Raw genomic sequence first — 19,466 nt, 5'->3', positions numbered from 1 at the left:
TAAACAAACTCTGAGAAGCCCAATCCCTATGAGAGCTCCCCACCAGAGCTGCCAACTCTCCCGTTTTTCCCGGGTTTCTCCCGTTTTCTGATCCATCTCCCGCCGCCCTCCCGTTTTGTCATTTCTCCCGGTTAACTCCCGTATTTCACGATGTCCAAACTTATTTTATTTATAATCAAATCAAAATCTGTGTCGAATGTTCTAAAGTTGCCAGATCATGTATCAAACGCAAGCATGAGAGGCAACGCAAGCGTCAGCCAATCAAATGCATTTGCAGCAAATACGACAGCACAGGCTGTAGCCAATCAGATCACGTCTATGGTCACTTCTCAAGAGCGCAGAGCTAAAAAAAACAAAACATGGCGGAGCAAACTCCGTAAATGGTCGTATAAAAATGGCAGAAGCGGGTGTACCATCGAAGAAGATTAAATATATGTGTACTTTTAAGTCGGAATGGACCAAAGAGTATGATTCAATATCAAATAGTCACCTGGACAATAGTCACGCTTTTTGTAAAGCATGTAAAATGACGTCCGTCAACATTTAAAGTCCCTGAAACATGTCCGTGCTGCCGGGGCACAAAAGGGCACTCAGGCGATAACGGGTTTCATCACTAAGGGACAAAACGAGCAGGAACAAGTGCTCCAGGCTATTGTAATAGTTAGTTAATAAATAAGTGATTGTCAATGAATTCATTGTGAATAATAATAATAATAATAATTAATTAATGACCCTTGCATAGTGTGAGCTCTTTGCAGAAGAGAGTGCTTTTTTGTATTGAAGTATATGCTCCGAGTACATCCCTTGGTGGACAGCAAGACCAGTCTTTTTTGAAAGCCGTTCCAGACGTCGACCCATGGGCTTCATTTGGCGTAGCTCAGGAGTGAACCAAGGTGCAGAGTGCACAAATGAAACAGTCCGTGTCTTTAAGGGGGCAAGACTGTCAAAAGCTGTAGACAGGCAGTTGTTGTAGTGGTCAACCAGATCCGCTGCTGAAGCATTGGAAGAAGGGCAAGGATAGGAGGCAACTAGTGAAGTAAATGCCTCTGGCTCTACCTTTTTGATGTTGCGGTAAGACATGGCACGCTGAACTTTTGCTTTTCTAATGGACAGACAGGTGTCAAATAGCACAGCTTTGTGGTCTGAGATGGGTAGTTCAGCAGTACTGAAATTGGCAGGTGTTATACCAGAACAACAGACCAGATCTAAAATATGACCGTTGTTGTGCATTGGAAAATCAACATATTGGGTGATGTCAAAACAATCAAGCATGTCCATAAGGTCTTTAGTGCATGTTTTAGAAGACTTATCCATGTGTATATTAAAATCACCCACCAAAATAATGTTGGGAGACATTGCATTCAGTTCAGTGAGGACAGTTGACAGTTCAGCAATAAACACACTTGATGGTTTTGGAGGTCTGTATAATACCGCAATAATGGTGGGTGTAGCTCCTTGAAGTTCGACAGCCAGCATTTCAAACGAGGATTGATCAGGCAGAGTGAGCGGTGTTAGCTTGATGTTCTCGCGATAGAGCAGGGCGAGACCACCCCCTCTCCCGGAGGTGCGAGGCTTGCAGATGTAAACAAATCCAGACGGGACAGCCTGATTAAGATGGAAGAAGTCATTGCTTTGCTGCCACGTCTCAGTGAGACACAAAAAGTCAATTTCATGGTCTGTAATAAACTCGTTGATCAAAGGGGCTTTGTTGGAGATGGATCTGATGTTGTAAAGTCCAACTTTTCGTCGGTTGAAGTGAGTGTGCACATTTGACCTGGGCAAGAATACATACATAATGATACATAAAAAATACGTTTTTTGTTAATGAATACAGTTATTGTGTATTTATTTATATACTGAAGACTACATGATGAATATGTTGTCTATAAATAGCTACTTATATGCACAACATCCCTTAAAACCAACATTTGTAACCACCTCTGTCATCCATGCTCCCCACCACCGGCCCCGCCCCCCGCCTGCCGAAATCTCCCGGATTTTGCTAGTCAAATGTTGGCAGGTATGCTCATAGACATCTTATAGATAGACGGAGCATTGGCTGCTGGGACGCGAGAAATACGGCCGCCATCTTGGAGTGGTCAACCGGGAGCAGAAACAGCAGCAGAAACAGGATGCCGGGCTGTTGTTCAGCGTATTCCTGCTCAAATCGGCGGACGATCCATAATAGGAATCGGGGGATTACTTTTCACAAGCAAGATTTAACATTACCGTACTATTGGTATAATTAGTATCAAATAATAAAACACGCCAAACCATGTGGCCTTTATCATAGCTACACGTATGACAAAAAACCGCATGAAAATCAGTGGTATTCAGTGAGGTATGATCAATTAAATGCGCTGACAGCTCATTGCTCCCGCCAAACGGCGGCCCCGCGTCTCGTCAGCGCCAGTAGGCGGTAGCATTCGATGCTCCGTCTATCTATAAGATGTCTATGGGTATGCTCCCCACGCTACGGCCATCCGGAGGCGCACAGAGCTGTTAGCCCTGATATTATCTATACAATTAAATTACATTATATACTATTATATATAGAGCTCTGGGAGTCGCAAACGGCAACAATCACTTTCTCCTCCATGCTGCAGTTCACCCCGGTCTGCACTGCACTGAGTTTGAATGTTGAACGCTGATTGGCTGTTACGATACACATGTCACTCAGTTGTCACGTGGTTGAACGCTGATTGGCTGTCATCACGCGACGGCTCTATCACCCCCGCCCCAGCCATCTCCCGGATCATCTGCTCTGCTGCTTCATGTTTGGCGAACCCTAGTCGGCGTGCTCGCAGTCTAATGGGCAGGGCCGTGCCAGTGTCAATTGAGTGCTGCACCAGGTTAGTTTGGGTGCATTCCTGATTTCGTGCAGAAAAAATGTCTGTAAACTGCTGGAGCAGGTCTCGCAGCTGTTGACTCTGCTGAGCATCGAGTCCTTCACTGCTCCACTAGTACAGTTCCTGGATAACGTTGTCAACATCTGACGATGGCGGTTGAGGAGTCGTAGCCTCCACTGAGGTCGCTGTTGTCGGGATGGCGGTGTCACACTAAATTTGTACCGGCTGCCAAATTTGTACCGGGTGCGTCATCCATACGTAATTCACTCCAAATCTGCCTGGCAACGGATGATCGCTTCGACCGTTGCCTGGCAACGGACGATCGCGTCGAATGACTGAAAGGTTCACGAACATTCGCGAACCTTCTATCTAGCGATCCGTTATCTGTATTGTGCTATTTCGTCCTTGACCTGCTTTAAACACTCAGTTTACTTGCTAAATTTGATTAAACAATTAAATACAATACAAATATAAAGTAAAAACAAGTGTTATCTAGATCCGTTTTCTGTATTATGTTATTTCGTCTTTGGCAACATGAGCGCAAATGTTTTTTGAAACCCGCTTTAAACACTCAGTTTACTAGCTAAATTTGATCAAACAATTAAATACAATACAAATAGAAAGTAAAAACAAGTGTTATCTAGCGATCCGTTAACTGTATTATGTTATTTCGTCTTTGGCAACATGAGCGCGAATGTTTTTTGAAACTTGCCCGGCAACGGACGATGCGATCATCTGCTGACAGGCAGGTTTGGAATGTATTACGTATGGATGACGCGCCCGGTACAAATTTGGCAGCCGGTACAAATTTAGTGTGACAGCGGCGGTGGCTGTGGAGGCGGCGGTGAACACAGCTGGGCTCGAGTACACACTATCTTCCCCCCTTGACCAGGGCTGTACGCTTACTTTTTTCAAATGGTAGCACTGGTGCTAGCAAGCGAAAAAATTCAGTAGCACAAAAATTATTTTGGTAGCACACATACTACAGTCAAAAAAATAAAAGTACTATATGAACAGAATAGGACGTATAGCCCATACAAAAGCAACACTATATTGTGGCGACTCCTACCCCCCGGGGAGTCTGGGTATTCATAATGTTTGGGGAAAAGGGGTTTTATTGTCTTTGTATAACTTGTTATGTTATTAGGTTAAGTGGGGTTAACGGGTTTGGGTTCTTTATTGTTTGTGTGTTAATTGTGATGTGTAGTGTGATCGGGACCATTAGTGAGAGTGTTGTGTGTGTTGGTCAGATGCCGTGTTTTCTGTTATGTGTGTTTGAATAAAGGCAGCTCTCGGGGTCGTGCGGTGTACTGAGGCACGAGAGTTGCGCCACCATTTAAACCTGGGCTCCCGTCTCGTCCTTCCCGCGCTGCTCGTCACATTGGTGTCAGAAGTAGTGGCGGATTCAATGATTAGTTTCCGTGACCCAGTTCGCGTGATTCAGTTCGCCACGAGGAGTCGTTCGCGAATCGTTCGTTCGTTCGTTTAGTCGAGTTTCCGGTAGCACTAACTCCACTGAGTCTGACTGACTCAGCTGAGAACCGTGCAATGGGGTCCATTCCATGATGCGATCTACCGCTACCGGAAACCAAGCTGAACGAACATACGATTCGTGAACGACTCCTCCTAGTTCAGTCGAGTTTCCGGTGAATCGATTCACCGAAAACTCGACTGAACGTGGAGGAGTCGTTCGCGATTCAACCTAGTTTCCGGTAACGGTGAATCGCATCATGGAATGCACACCATTGCACGGTTCTCAGTTGAGTCAGTCAGACTCAGTGTAGTTAGTGCTACCGGAAACTCGTTTGTTCGTTCAGTCGAGTTTCCGGTGAATCGAATGGTGAACGAGACGAACGAACGAACGAGAGAGACGAACCGGTTCAGTTCGTTCGTCCTAAAGACTCGGTCATTCGAACCGGTTCGCGAACGAACGAGCCAACACTAGTCAGAAGTGGGATGTGGCCTGCGCATGCACAGGGGGATTTGAGTTTCGTGGTCGAGCCCATGGATAACGCACCCTGCGCTATGGGAGCGCAGCGCCCCCCTGTGGACACGACCGGAAGGCCCGGAGGACCGGCAGCTGCCCACCGCCCCAGGACAGCGGTTAGGCTGCCAAAGTTCACCGGGGTAACGCAGTTGGAACCATACCTGGCCCAGTTCCGGCTTGCAGCGTGGCACAACGGCTGGGGTGCCGAGGAGGCGGTTTTCCATCTTGCCCTGGCGTTGGAGGAGACGGCAGCACGGGTGCTGCTCGACCTGGACCAAGCGGACCAGCGAGACCTTCAGGCCCTGATCCAAGCATTGGAGAGGCGGTTGGGTGAACGGGTCTCCAGCAACGAGAGCAAGCAGTTGCTGGCTTCTCACCGCCGCAGGGAGGAGGAGAGCCTGGCGGTCTACGCTGCGGATGTCCAGCTCTTGACCCGACGCAGCGACCCGGAATTATCCGCGGCTACACGGGAGGCCCTGGCGCTCCACGCCTTCTTGCGGGGACTGCAGCCGGAGAGTCTGGGGCAGCATGTCCGCCTCACCGCGCCCCAGACCCTCGATGCGGCTCTGGACCAGGCCGAACGGGCTGAGGTGGAGCTCTGCCGCCGTCGCGGTGGTGGATCCGTGGACGCGGCTGGGGCAGCCCTCCCCCCCGGCACCAAGAACGTGGGGGTCAAGTCCAGGCAGCGGAAGGGCCGGATCCAGACGGCCACCCTTCCCGCCACCGAGGCGGCTGAGGCTTCCCTTGCGCAGTGTCGGCAGCTGGGGCTGGTCGAGGACTGCGGGTGGACGGGGCAGCGTGCCACTCATCCTCGTCGCAGCCGCCGGCGTGGCCGTCGGAAGGCCAGACGTCGGAGGGCGGCAGAGGATGGGGTGCCCGAACGGCGCCCCAGAGGCCCCCTACAGCGGAACCTGGTGGGGGCCCCGATGGAGGTGGTCCCCGACCACAACCCCAGGACCGCTACTGACTGTTGGAGACAGGCGTCCCAACCCGAGGGGAAGGCTGCACCGCAACGGGGCCGCTACTGGCCGGGGCCAAGGCGACGGCGCCGGCCCCCTGAACACTCGGGACTGTGCATTGGGTGTTGGGGTCGTCGGGACGTCTGACCCCTAAGGTGGGGGCTGTGTGGCGACTCCTACCCCCCGGGGAGTCTGGGTATTCATAATGTTTGGGGAAAAGGGGTTTTATTGTCTTTGTATAACTTGTTATGTTATTAGGTTAAGTGGGGTTAACGGGTTTGGGTTCTTTAATGTTTGTGTGTTAATTGTGATGTGTAGTGTGATCGGGACCATTAGTGAGAGTGTTGTGTGTGTTGGTCAGATGCCGTGTTTTCTGTTATGTGTGTTTGAATAAAGGCAGCTCTCGGGGTCGTGCGGTGTACTGAGGCACGAGAGTTGCGCTGCCATTTAAACCTGGGCTCCCGTCTCGTCCTTCCCGCGCTGCTCGCCACATTATGAACAAATTTAGCAACAGTAAAGTGACAATGAACATATTAAATAGTAAAGTGACTATGAGAGCCTCTTTTAAAACATCAGCAGCCAGAAGTGGTGAACACATTCAACGAAATTAAGTAATTATTACAAATTTAACAAACATTTTTTTTTTTAACCTCTGATGTCCTTTCCCCTACCTCGAGGCAATATTTACAAAACATAGACTTCTTGGATTGGTCGTAGACCAGCCAATTGAACGTTTTTAACCACTGGGGGTTAAACCTGTAGGTTTTCCCGTTGGCCGAGACGGAGTCATGGGTGGAGTCGGCTTCGTGCGAAGGTGCCGGTTCCGTGCTTGTGGTCGCCGAGTCAATCTCTTACATACGTGGATTTTTTTTTCCAAGTTTCCATCTTTATTTGATGAAGAACTTCCGAAAACAGGGAAATACCTTTTAATTTTTCTGTTTTGCTTAAAAAGTGAATTTCCCGCGACCGTTACAAAGCCTCTTCCTCAACGTGTGAATGTTCGGGAAATGTCGTTTTTTAGTAGTCGAGCGGAACTGGCGAGCCTATAACTCAAAATACATTTCCCAACATTCAACGCTCCCATCATGCTCCCACACACTCGCGCTTAGTGGTGCCATTGAAAGCCGTACAGAAAGACGTATTTATTTCCGGCACGGGTCCTTCTCACCCTTTCACACCGGTGCGAGTGGACTTGTATTTATCTTCGCACGCTAAGTATTTCAATGGCAAATGCGATCAAAACTGTCGCACTGTACAGCCCTGCCCTTGACGGAGCTGGAGGGTCAGCGTCTCCGTGCCGAAGTGAATGGTGTTCCTCGACACATCCACCCTAGCTCCCCAACGAGTCAGTAGATCCAGCCCGATGATGCAGGGGTCTAGAATTTCGGCCACCCAAAACTTGTGGGTGGTTTCCGTGTTCCCCACCTTCACTGGCAGCGGGATTTTCCCCAGCATCCCAGATAGTTCTCCGGTCACTGTTCGGATCTTACAGTCGGTGGGCGTCCATCCTGTCTCTGGAAGCACCCCTTGGCGCACAATGGAGATGGAGGAGCCCGTGTCCACGAGGGCCCAGCAGGGGTGTCCCTTGATGGAACAGAGGAGGTAGAGGCCGTGTGCGTGGCCCACTCTACCCATCTTGTCATTGTTCTCAATGGGGTCTATGGTCGGTTGGACGGGTGGCAGTATCCCCAGGATGCCTACCCACATTAGTTTCCCGACTGTGGGGCTCTGTGGTGTTTTGGTGCGGGGGCGAGGCAGTCCGGGGCCCAGTACCACACCTCTCCACAGCGCCAGCACGGGTCGTTGAAACGGCGTTCCCGGGACCCGTGAGTTGGTCGACGTCGGTCTGGTCGAGTTGGCGACGGACGAGCCTGGAAGACGACCATTCCCTCGACGTTCCCTTCTCCATCGCTGACGTCGGCCGGCCCTGGTCGTTTGCATGGGATTATAACAGCCTCCACCCTCTCTGCCTCATCCAGCGCAGCGTTGAGGCTGGTCGGTGCCATGGTGCGGAGGTGTTCTTTCAGTCTCTGGTGTGAGGCTATGAATGAAGGTGCCCAGGGCTAGCTCCTCAAGGGCTGCTTCCTCAAACGTGGGGTAGCCCCAACATGCATAGAAGTGCACATCTGCGGCATAAGTACCCAACGTCTCACCCTCTTGGTGGCGCCGGCGGGTCAGCTGGTCCCGCATGTTGTCCTTTGAAACCCGTTTGCCAAAGCGTCGTTCCAATGCAACCGCCAGTATCGCGTAGTCTAGTCGCTCGGTGGGCGTAAGGTTGAGCAAGACCTGCTGTGCCTTCCCCTCTAGTGCTAGGGCAACGTGGGCAGCAGTGGCTTGGTTGTTCCACTGGTTATTCGCTGCAGCCAGTCCAACTTGCGCTAGGTACGGCTCCAGGGCTGTAATGGCGGCGTATCGTGGGAGCTTGAAGGTGTCCCGTGGTGCTGGGCTAGCGATGGGCATGCCGGCGGCAGCGGCCGGCGGCGAGGCGGTCGGCGGCGAGGCGGTCGGCGGCGAGGCGGTCGGCGGCGTCCTCCCGGCGGCGGTCGGCAACGTCCTCTTGGCGGCGACGATCGACGGCGAGCTCTCAACTTCGGCTGACACCCGCCTTGCTTGGCGGCGGGGAGCACTGGCACCGTCGGGTCGATCACTCATCTCCGCAGGAAGATCTTCGCCGAGACGCTGAAGAATAACTTCAATCTCGTGGATTTTCTTCACTAAATAGCTTCTTGACATCGCCATCTTCGTAGGGGGTATTCGTTTTATAAAATCCCACTTCTGACACCAATGTGGCGAATATCGAATGCAGAGGCGTCGTGCTATATTCTTTCAGTGACTTTATTGAATCCTCAGAGTCACCGTAACCACAACAAAGCTCCACGAGCACCCCGTAACCACAACAAAGCTCTACCGTCTTTTTAACTCCTCCCCTAACTTCCGCACCGCATAGCATGATGGGAACACATCTACCACAATAGCAGTCGTATAACAGCACAACAAACATAACCCTGGTGCTACAATATTGTTGGTGTTATATGGAGCAATCTAATATTTATAAAGTTCAAAGATCAATAAATGTATATCTCTTTTTTTTTTTTTTTTTTAACTGCCTGTATGTCCTCTTGATTATAGTATTACAGTGTGAAGGCCTACCTTAATTATCAGCTATGAAAAAAAAATATGCAGCCACACATGCAAATGGCTGCATGTGTAAGAAATAGGACTTGAACAAAAAGTGTCACAATAAGAAAGCTATTATTACAAAAATCCTCCCAACCCCAATTTTAACAGAACACATTTTTTTTGTTTTGTTTTTTACTTATTGGGGACAGCTGTACAACGTGGACAGGAGAGTAAGTCAGTTTGGCTGGGGTAGAAGAGTGGAAGGTGGAACAAAGAAAGGTATAGGAAGAAGTAGGGAAATGAATGAACAGTGTGATAAACACTCATATATGCAGAGAAGAGCATCATTGAATAAAGATTAAGGACCTGGATTATATTTTACAGTATTGAAAACTCAGTTGAAATTACAATTCAGAGTGGGAGAAGGCTGAACATATTGGCCCTGAAAGTGTCTGTTTTCTCCCTCTCTGGTTTATCGCTTCAAGAGACTGAAATGCTTTTTAAAAAAAAAAAATTTCCCCTATAGGGGAAATGAACCTTGTCTTTTAGGTATAAACCACAGCAGTTGAACCGTATCCCAGGATGCTCTACACTGTTGCCTCGTAGCTGTACACTAACAAATACGTTCATCACACTGTTCACCGATTTCCTAGCGTGAATTCGCTTCCCCGGATGGTCAGCACTCCACCGGCGTCTCTCGTTGATGTTGTAGTAGGCCTACACGAACAGCATCGCTGGGAACTGCCGGTGGAGGTCCTGCTTCATGGCGGCAACAACCTCAACTCCCTCCAGGCGTCCGAGGTCGTTGCCGCCACAGTGGATGGTAGGGCTGTAACGATACGCGTATCGAAACCGAAATCGCGACACTCAAAGCCACGAACCTGTCTCGCGGTGTGAGAAGGCAGAAGCGCGATATGCCCTTTCTAACTCTCCGGTCAAAATGTCCAATTGAAATTTGCTAATAATTGTCTAAATAATAGTCTGCTGACAGCGCCCCTCCTATGCCTTAAGTATGCGACGAGATGCCCTCTCTGTGATGACTGCTCTCCGTGGCTACGGAGGATTGCATTTCTCCACAGCCGTCGAAGGTCCTCATATGCGATATGAACGACATTTATCCAGAGTGGGCCAAGCGCGAAGAAAATTGCCTCTGTGATCCTGTCTCTATTGTTTTGTGTGATTTGACTGGCAGTTTGTCTGCTTATAGGTCGGAATGAAGCGGCCACCGATTATTGACAGGATGGGTACTTTATTCTACCGGACTCGTTCGCTTCTTCACTAGACACACGCGCTACCGCTCGCTCTCCTCGCTCGTCCACTCACTCACACACGCATACGCACACTGCCAATCTCGCGCACACACATTATGCTACTCGTAACACTATGCCTCGTTATTGCGACGTTCATGATAAAGACGTTCATGTTTTCCCCATCTATTGAAAGTTAGGCTATTAAACATGTTGCATTCTATACGGCCTGATTATGTCATTATTTAAGCCACATAGCCTAATAAGAAGCGCTAATAAGGATATTTGACTAATGCCGCTTTTCCACTGCATGGTACCAGCTCGACACTGTAAAGTAATGCGATAGATACATGTTCGGATGCTCAACTCCGGTTTATTAACTCCGCGTGTCTCACTCACATCAGTAATACTGACCTACCGTATAACCCCCAGTATATGCGCAAGCACATTAACTACCGTATATGACAATATGCGCAAGCGCATTAACTACCGTATATGACATCTCCCCCTTTTTAAAGTGTTATGTCAATAACATCACAGGAACAGTTTAACTGAAAATGCCTATTCAAACAGGTCATAGCATAAACCAAGATTAACTTAAATTAACTTAAATGGAGACATTTCTAACATACACAGGTCTCTTTCCCCTCAACCCACAGATAAACCTTATCAACAGATAAACATGTACAACTGTACAACTTTCACAAATCAACAGTATCACATTAATATCAATACAACTTTTCTTCTTTTTTTTTCACAAATCAACAGTATCACATTAATATCAATACAACTTTTCTTCTCTTTTTTTTTTCAAAAGGGCATATGATCTGCACTTATTTACAGGTCAAGCCTGTCGATTTGCTTGCACACCCGTCCCGATCTGGTCACAGTCTGACCGGGCAGAGGGGTTGTGGGTGTAGCCACACACTGACTCACAGGAACGGTCTCTGACATGGTGGCACCGTCAGAGTGTGTGTCTGTCCCTGTGACGTCCCTGTGCGCTGCTGGGATGGGCTGGGGAACTGGCCCTGGTTGGAGGTGACGGCGGTTCCGCCGCAGCTCCGCTCCATGCTGCGTCCTGATGACGAAGGATCTCGGGGTGGTGCTCTCGCTTGAGATCACCGCTGGCAAAGACCATGACTTTTCATGGTCCAACTTGGAGAATACAGCATCTCCTGGTTGCAGGGCAGGTAAGGGCCTGGCTCCATGACGGCGGTTGAAGTAGTGAGCCTGTTTAGCCTTTTCCCTTCCGTCCCTCTCCTTCACAGCTGTCCTGCTAGGCCATTTGGGTAGGAGATTTTTCTCCAGAGTGGGGAGTGTGGTTCTGATTTTCCTCCCCATCAACAGCTCGGCTGGACTGAAGCCTGTGGTGGAGCACGGAGTGGACCTATAGCTCATCAGAGCCATCACAGGATCTTCTTGCTTGAGAATTTTCTTTGCCGTCTGTACAGCTCTCTCTGCGTGCCCATTGCCCTGTGGATGGTGAGGGCTGGATGTGCAGTGCTTGAAGTCGAGCTGCCTCGCGCACTCCTTGAACTCTGCACTTGAAAACTGGGGTCCGTTATCACTCACCACCTCATCTGGAATGCCAAACCTGGCGAAGACCGCTTTCATTCTTTGAATTACCTGTGCACTCGTTGTCGAGGGTAAGTGCAGTATCTCTAGGAACCTGGAGTAATAATCTGAGATTACCAGGTAGTTGTGGTGGTTGTGCTCACAAAGGTCCATTGCAATTCTCTTCCAGGGTCGCTCTGGAAGCGGTGTGGAGATGAGAGGTTCCTTTTGATGTGTTCTTTTCAGTTCACAGCACACCTGACATGACGTCACAAGCATGCTTATCTCCGTAGAGAGTCTGGGCCACCACACAGATGAGCACGCTCTCTCCCTACATTTGACTAGGCCCTGGTGCCCTTCGTGAATCTTCTGAAGGATCTCACCTCTCATTGACTTTGGCACGACAATCCTGCTTCCTCTGAGGACCAGGCCATCGTGTTCTGATAGCTCTGACTTCACTTGGACGTACTCTCTCGCGTCCATGGGCACATTGCTCAAGTGTTCAGGCCATCCTTTCTTTATGAGTTTCACAACCGACAGCAGTTCGGCATCGGCTGCTGTCGCCGTTCTGATTTCATCCATCTTGCTTGATGATGCAGGGATCCCCTCTACTACACTATCCACGTAGCATGCCACGTCACTGTGTGTGTCTGTCTCTGCACACGTGCTGGCCAGTGGACTGCGTGACAGGGTGTCCGCGATGACCAGAGTTTTCCCTGGCGCATATTCTGCCACTGGATTGAATCTCATGAGCCTCATGAGAAGACGCTGACATCTTAGAGGTACATTGTCTAGACTGTGGCTGTTAATGAGAGGCACTAGCGGTTTGTGATCAGTGATGAGCTTGAACTGCTCCAGTCCATTGAGGTATCTGTCAAACTTCTCGCATGCCCACACACTGGCCAGGCATTCCTTCTCTATCTGGGCGTAGCGTGTTTCTGCCTCAGTGAGCCGTCTGGAGCAATATGCCACAGGTTTCCACTGCTCCCCGTGGAGCTGAAGGAGCACACCCCCCAGTCCATAACTACTTGCATCTGCTGACACAGCCGTGGGCTTGTTCAAGTCATAGAAAACAAGTACTGGTGCAGTTGACAGCATGACAGCTCCTTGATGTGTTCAAAAGCAGTTTGTTGTGCGTGGCTCCATGTCCATGAATTCTTGTCCCTCAAGAGCTCGTACAGCGGCTGTCCTACGGTAGAGAGCATGGGGATGTATCTTCCAAGATAATTTACCATTCCCAGTATCCTTCTCAATTCTTGCACGTCTGCTGGTGGTGAAAGCTGCCTTATAGCTTTCACTTTGTCTGGGTCAGGCCGGATCCCGGACCGGTCAATGAGATGTCCAAGGAACCGCAGCTGACTCTGCCTGATGGAGCACTTCTCACGGTTGAGCTTCAGACCAGCTGTCACAATGCGCTGCATTACCTTCTCCAGGCGACCGTCGTGCTGCTCTTGTGTGGTCCCATAGACCAGAATGTCGTCCATGAAGACCTCAACAACCTCCAGCCCCTGCAGGGTCTCCATCATCTTCCTCTGGAAGATTTCTGGTGCGCTCGTGATTCCAAACGGTAGCCGCTTGAAGTTGAATCTGCCAAATGGTGTAATAAAGGTAGTGAGCTTACAGCTGTCTGGGTGTAGCGGTATCTGGAAGAACCCACTGGCGGCATCGAGCGAAGAGAAGACAGTGGCCCCACTCAGCTTTGCTGTAATCTCATCAGTAGTAGGCAGGATATACTGTTCTCTTTTCACTGCCTCATTCAGCCTCTTGAGATCAACACATATGCGGGCTTTACCTGTGCTCTTCAAGACTGGCACCATGGGTGCACACCAGTCCGTGGGCTGTGTCACCCTCTCGATGATGCCATTTCCCTCCATCCTCTTGAGCTCCTCCTTTACCTTTTGCAGCATAGGGAGAGGCACGCGTCGTGCTGTGTATACAGCATATGGCTGAGCATTGTCTTTCAGCAGTATTCTCACTGGTTCAGTCTTTAAAGTCCCATGCGTGCCATATGCCTGTGGATGTCCTCTGTTGCACACCGTTTCATTCACCCTCCTCACTAGATCCATTTTCACAGACAGCGGCCTGCTGAGTAGGTTGTTGACCGTACGTCCGCGGATGACATATGCTGTGAGTGGGTGAGTCTTTCCTTTGTAGGTCACAGTGCTCTGGAACTGTCCTATGCACTGCAGCTCGCCCCCTGGGCTGTCCAGTGGCATCTCTGCAGGCTGCAGTGCTCTTTTGGGCATGAGTGAGTGGTAGGTCTCCTCGCAGATGACGTTAACATCGGCCCCTGTGTCGATTTTGAAGTCAACTGGTGTAGAGCCCACCAGTAACTCGACGGCCCATTGCTCTGGCGACCCGTCTGCTTTGCTCACAGCCCCAAGAAAGTGTGACTGCTGCTCCGTTTGCTCTGTAACCTCACTCACTGCCTGCCTGCGCCTACACACTCTACTCCAATGTCCAACTTTGTTACATGTGTGGCATTAAGGGGAAAAACAAGCTAACCGACAACGCCACCCTAGGGATTGCACCCAGGGATATACTAATCAATTAAATCCAAACAATTATATAGCACACACGTTCGTTGACTGACGGCACCAGAGACGAAGTTCCAAAAATAGGTTGTTTTTATTAACTAAAACATGTGTGTTCCACATGTAACAAACAGGATAAATGAAATCAATTGGTATGTAGGGGATAGACAGGATGGTTAGGGCTGAGGCTTACCAGCAGGGGGGGCAAGATACCAGGAGACGGAGGGGGGAGACACATAAACACCAACCAGTCACTCGTGCTCGCACATACACACAGCAACACAGGATCAAAATGATAAAAGAGAAATTCCAAGAGGACACACGTGAAACCACACTCGGGAAGGGGGCACCACCACCTAAAGGATCTAGTTGCCTCCCTGCGGTGGGCACTCAGCGCCTGGAAACGAAGGAACAAAAGAGAGATGAGGGTAGATACAAGCGACCAAACAAAACAATAAACACAACTACACAAAATGTAATTCACAAAAAGGAAATCAGTAAGAAAACAAAATATAACAAACACACGAACCAGGCCAAAAAGGATCTTAAACATGCGTGATAAACTATAAACAAAATCCCCCAAATTAAACCAAACACTTCCCCAGGACAAACACGCACGCACTCGCCAACACTCTACACACACACACACACACACCAACACACACTAGTTGCGACACGGGCAGATGGAAACACACAAGGACAAGTCAACAGACAGATCACGTTCAAAGAGTGGTCGTTAGCGTCTTCGCCGCTATCCTCCAGGCTAGCCCAGGACAAACACGCACGCACTCGCCAACACTCTACAAACACACACACCGACACACACTAGTTGCGACACGGACAGGTGGAAACACACAAGGACAAGTCAACAGACAGATCACGTTCAGATAGTGGTCGTTGGCGTCTTCGCCGCTATCCTCCAGGCTAGCCCAGGACAGTTGGGCAGCTTTGGTGGTAAACAACGGGTGGCAAAAACAGCAGTCGGCAACGACACAATCGGCAGTACCTAGAAGGCATACAGGTCACCCCGTTAGTGCTAAACATAATTCTAAAAACAATAGCGATATAAAATAAGGGATACCTACCAGGAAGTTGGCAACTTCCTACTTAAGCCAGCGGCTCACAGCTGAATGTTAGCATTCGGTTGGAATCCACACCGAGACTGTTACGCGATCAACAACCTGCACGCATCACCAACCAAGGCAGGGCACCAGCAGGCACCAGCAAGCAACAGGCACAAGCGCTGCAAAGCGACCAGTGTGAAAAAGTAAATCACCATGCCAAACAAATCAGCCAGAGCGTCCATAGGGAAAGCACGCGTACATACCGGTAGCAAGTTGCCTGGAGGGGCGTAGCAGGAAATAACGAGGAGACAAATGCCGCTTTTCCACCGCACATGTAGCTCGACTCGACACGACTCGACACGACACGACTCGACACGGTAGCAGCACGGGTGCTTTTCCACCGCAAAAAGTACCTCCTGGACGTGGGCGGGGTCGGCTGCGCGAAAGGGCAGTGACGTATTTGTGTACGCGACGCAAACAACACATACGCAACCCACACATGGACAAAACCCACATAACAACAATGGAGGACATCGATCCCATTACTATTATTAGCTGGCATGTTGAAGAAGTTGGAGAAGTGGAACATGTTGGCTGCGGCGCTGCTATGGATGTTACCAGCATGGTTGCCATGTCGCTCTCGTGACTTCGTCACACTCTCTGGCCAATCAGTCGCCGGCCGTCTGCCGACGTCACCTTTTAGCATCGGCTCAGCTCGCTTGGAACCTAGAGCGAGTAGGTACTAGAAAAAGCAGCCACTTCAGGTACCGGATACCATGGTACCGCGGTGGAAACGCAAAAAATGCGAGCTGAGTCGAGTCGTGTCGAGCTGGTACCATGCAGTGGAAAAGCGGCAAAATTGTGGCACCTCCCGACACAAAAAGCTACCTCAGAATAAATAAGGTGGAGACGCAAGCCATTGGCTGTGACGGCCCTGATCATTACAAAGGGCTCTGCCCCTGCGTCTCACCACACATGTATTGCATGTGGAATTACGAGCCGGGCAATTTTCATCTTTACTGTGCCACGCTTTCCCACACAGTCCACATTGCCCTCTATTTCCCCCTTTTGGCTTACCGTAGTGATTGGGGTATTTGCTGCGCTCGTGAGTGACTTCTTGTATCACCCCCGTTGTCTCTCCTTGCATGCTGACTTGAGAAGCAACTTCTTCCGACTGCCTGACTGTCTCTATAGTCAGCGCTAGTGTTAAGTCCTTTGTCAGCTGCAATTTCCGTGAGACATCTTTGTCGAGTATTCCAACTACGATTCGGTCCCGGATATTCTCATCTCTGTTCCCGCCGAATTCGCAATATTCTGCCAGTTCATACAAAGCCCTGATAAAAGTTTCCGCTTTTTCTCCTGGTCTTTGCACGCGCAGATGGAAACATGCACGTTCGTGTATTACATTCCTTCTTGGCACAAAGTAATCATCGAACTTTCCAAGCACCCTCCCATAATCATCTCTATGCGCATTATCTTCGAAGTTAAACGAACGGAAGATGTTCTCCGACTCGCTTCCCATAGCGTAGATCAGGCTGCTAACCTGCACAGCACCATCTTCCTTGTCCAGCTTGGTTGCGATTCTGAATCTCACAAAACGCTGCTTCCACTCCGGCCACTCTCCTGGCCTATCGAAGGAAAAGTTTGTCGGAGGTGGGAACTTAGGCATGACTTCGTTTTCACTTCTGACACCATGTAAAGTAATGCGATAGATACATGTTCGGATGCTCAACTCCGGTTTATTAACTCTGCGTGTCTCACTCACATCAGTAATACTGACCTACCGTATAACCCCCAGTATATGCGCAAGCACATTAACTACCGTATATGACAATATGCGCAAGCGCATTAACTACCGTATATGACAGACACGACTCGACTCGACTCGACTCAGCTCGCATTTTTTGCGTTTCCACCGCGAAAACATGGTATCTGGTACCTGAAGTGGCTGCTTTTTCTAGTACCGCCTCGCTCTAGGTTCCAAGCGAGCTGAGCCGATGCTAAAAGGTGACGTCGGCAGACGGCCGGCCACTGATTGGCCAGAGAGTGTGACGAAGTCACAAGAGCGACATGGCAACCATGCTGGTAACAGCCATAGCAGCGCCGCAGCCAACATATTCCACTTCTTCAACTTCTTCAACATGCCAGCTAATAATACGAACACGAATACCATCACATCGATGTCCTCCATTGTTGTTATGTGGGTTCTGTCCATGTGTGGGTTGCGTAGGTGTTGTTTGCGTCGCGTACAAAAATACGTCACGGCCCTTTCGCGCAGCCGACCCCGCCCACGTCCAGGAGGTACTATTTGCGGTGGAAAAGGACCCGTGCTGCTGTCGAGTCGTGTGGAGTCGTGTCGTGTCGAGTCGTGTGGAGTCGAGCTACATGTGCGGTGGAAAAGCGGCATAAACCAACCAAACAGTTGAGGGTTTTTGCCTACCAGCAAAAAGCATCCTCCAACTGCAATCTTTGTTTATTTCTTTATTAATTTAGCTATACTTTAATAGTATTCTTTCTGTTCAAATCTGTTCAGTGTTCCAAATTATTTGTTATCAAATGTTACATAAAGTTAATTGGTATATCAGTGTTGTTTAAATAAAATGCTTTTTAAATTTAAAAAAATCGTGGGATGTATCGAACCGTGGGTCAAAAATCGTGATACAAACCGAATCGTGAGTTTCTGTATCGTTACAGCCCTAGTGGATGGGCATTTGATTCTCGTTTCAGAAACAGAAATATATTAAAAAACGAGTGGTAATTATGATTTCTGTTTTAAAATTCAAAAAGGTATATACACAGTCATAGGCGTCGATTACGGGGGACGGAGGGACCCCCCACTATTTGAAACATGAATTTTGTCCCCACCACTTTTAAAAATGTGCAAACCAATTGCGACTGAAAAAATCCCCACATACTCAACCGAAATCGTCGAGTCTAAAATCATGCGATAGGCGCGCACGAAGACATCATTTATTAGATAGGCCTACCTACCTAATAAACCGTTGGAACACCGGAACCCATAGCAACACCGGTAAACAAGCCCCGACTCCCGAGAAGCCCAATCTGAGCTCTCCGCGCTACGGCCATCCGGAGGCGCACAGAGCTTTTGGCCGTGATATTATATATACAATTATATTATATTATATACTATTATATATAGAGCTCCGAGAGTCGCAAACGGCAACAATCACTTTCTCCTCCATGCTGCAGTTCACCCCGGACTGCACTGCACTGAGTTTGACGGTTTAACGCTGATTGGCTGTTACGTTACACATGTCACTCAGTGGCCACGCTGTTGAACGCTGATTGGCTGTCATCACGCGAAATTCGTGTCAAAGTTGAAATATTTCAACTCGAGCGAATTTGTCGCGCCACAAATCCTCGTGAACGCGCTCGCCTGTGCACGGCGAAAGTGTGGCAGACAAATCAAAAAAATTTGCCCGATACGCGTCTATACGTTCACTTTGTATGGGATCTTGTCGCCCCCTTGTGTTTGGTGTGAACGCACTGGAGAAGTTTCAAGACAGACAGCCAAAATTGACATTTTTATTCAGAAAATAGCCAGTCCTTTCGCTTCCTATAAAAAGCATGTTTGTGACACTGGATAACAATATGGATACATCATCTAGCCTGCATGTGGAGGGCCACATAAGGTAAGAAATTGGTTTACGTAAACCTTGCTGCTGGTTCTGTTTGCTCGTGATGACCTGGCCAAAGGTTACCCACGGTCCTAAGCGACTGTGATCTGATTCTGGTTGGTGCTCCAGCTAGTATGCATTGTATATATAGATTGCAGCTAGTAGCAGCTACACACGGTGCAATTGCTATGCCAATGTGGTTATAGTTGTTTTGTCTGATTGAGATATGTGACGACTTGGAGCCTGGTAGGCCTATCCTGACATAAATATGTTGTCGCATAACCTGTGTGATTATCCTAAACTGTAGGGGATTTTATTCGCTCATGATGTTGTAACGAGTGAAGTCTACATTGGTCCTTCGCAAGTGTTTACTGGTGGTCAGGATTTGGCAGATGCAATCCTCCTCTGGGCGCTTGTTTTTTTCCTTATTTTTTTAATGCAGCATAACATATGCTACCAGCAGCCCTTGCTCGTCTTCAAAAGGCTGATGCTCAGTACCTCGTTTCATTTCGTA

The 19,466-nt window shown here is 49.1% G+C and overlaps 1 long non-coding RNA gene across 1 annotated transcript in view; it reads right to left on the bottom strand.

Moving 5' to 3' along the window:
- LOC132464856 (uncharacterized) overlaps positions 1-18,040 on the bottom strand; it is a 38,709-nt gene extending 20,669 nt beyond the window's left edge. The window contains exons 1-2 of the long non-coding RNA XR_009527366.1: positions 17,755-18,040; positions 9,757-10,460 (exon numbers count right to left, since the gene is read on the bottom strand). This is a non-coding gene — a long non-coding RNA (uncharacterized LOC132464856). The remainder of the gene's footprint in view (positions 1-9,756; positions 10,461-17,754) is intronic.
- Positions 18,041-19,466: the final 1,426 nt, after the last annotated feature.

Source organism: Gadus macrocephalus, chromosome 9 (assembly GCF_031168955.1).
Source record: "Gadus macrocephalus chromosome 9, ASM3116895v1".
NCBI classification, from domain to species: Eukaryota; Metazoa; Chordata; class Actinopteri; order Gadiformes; family Gadidae; genus Gadus; species Gadus macrocephalus.
The sequence above is the reverse complement of the archived record's forward strand: the minus strand, read 5'-3'. Positions and strand labels throughout refer to the sequence as shown.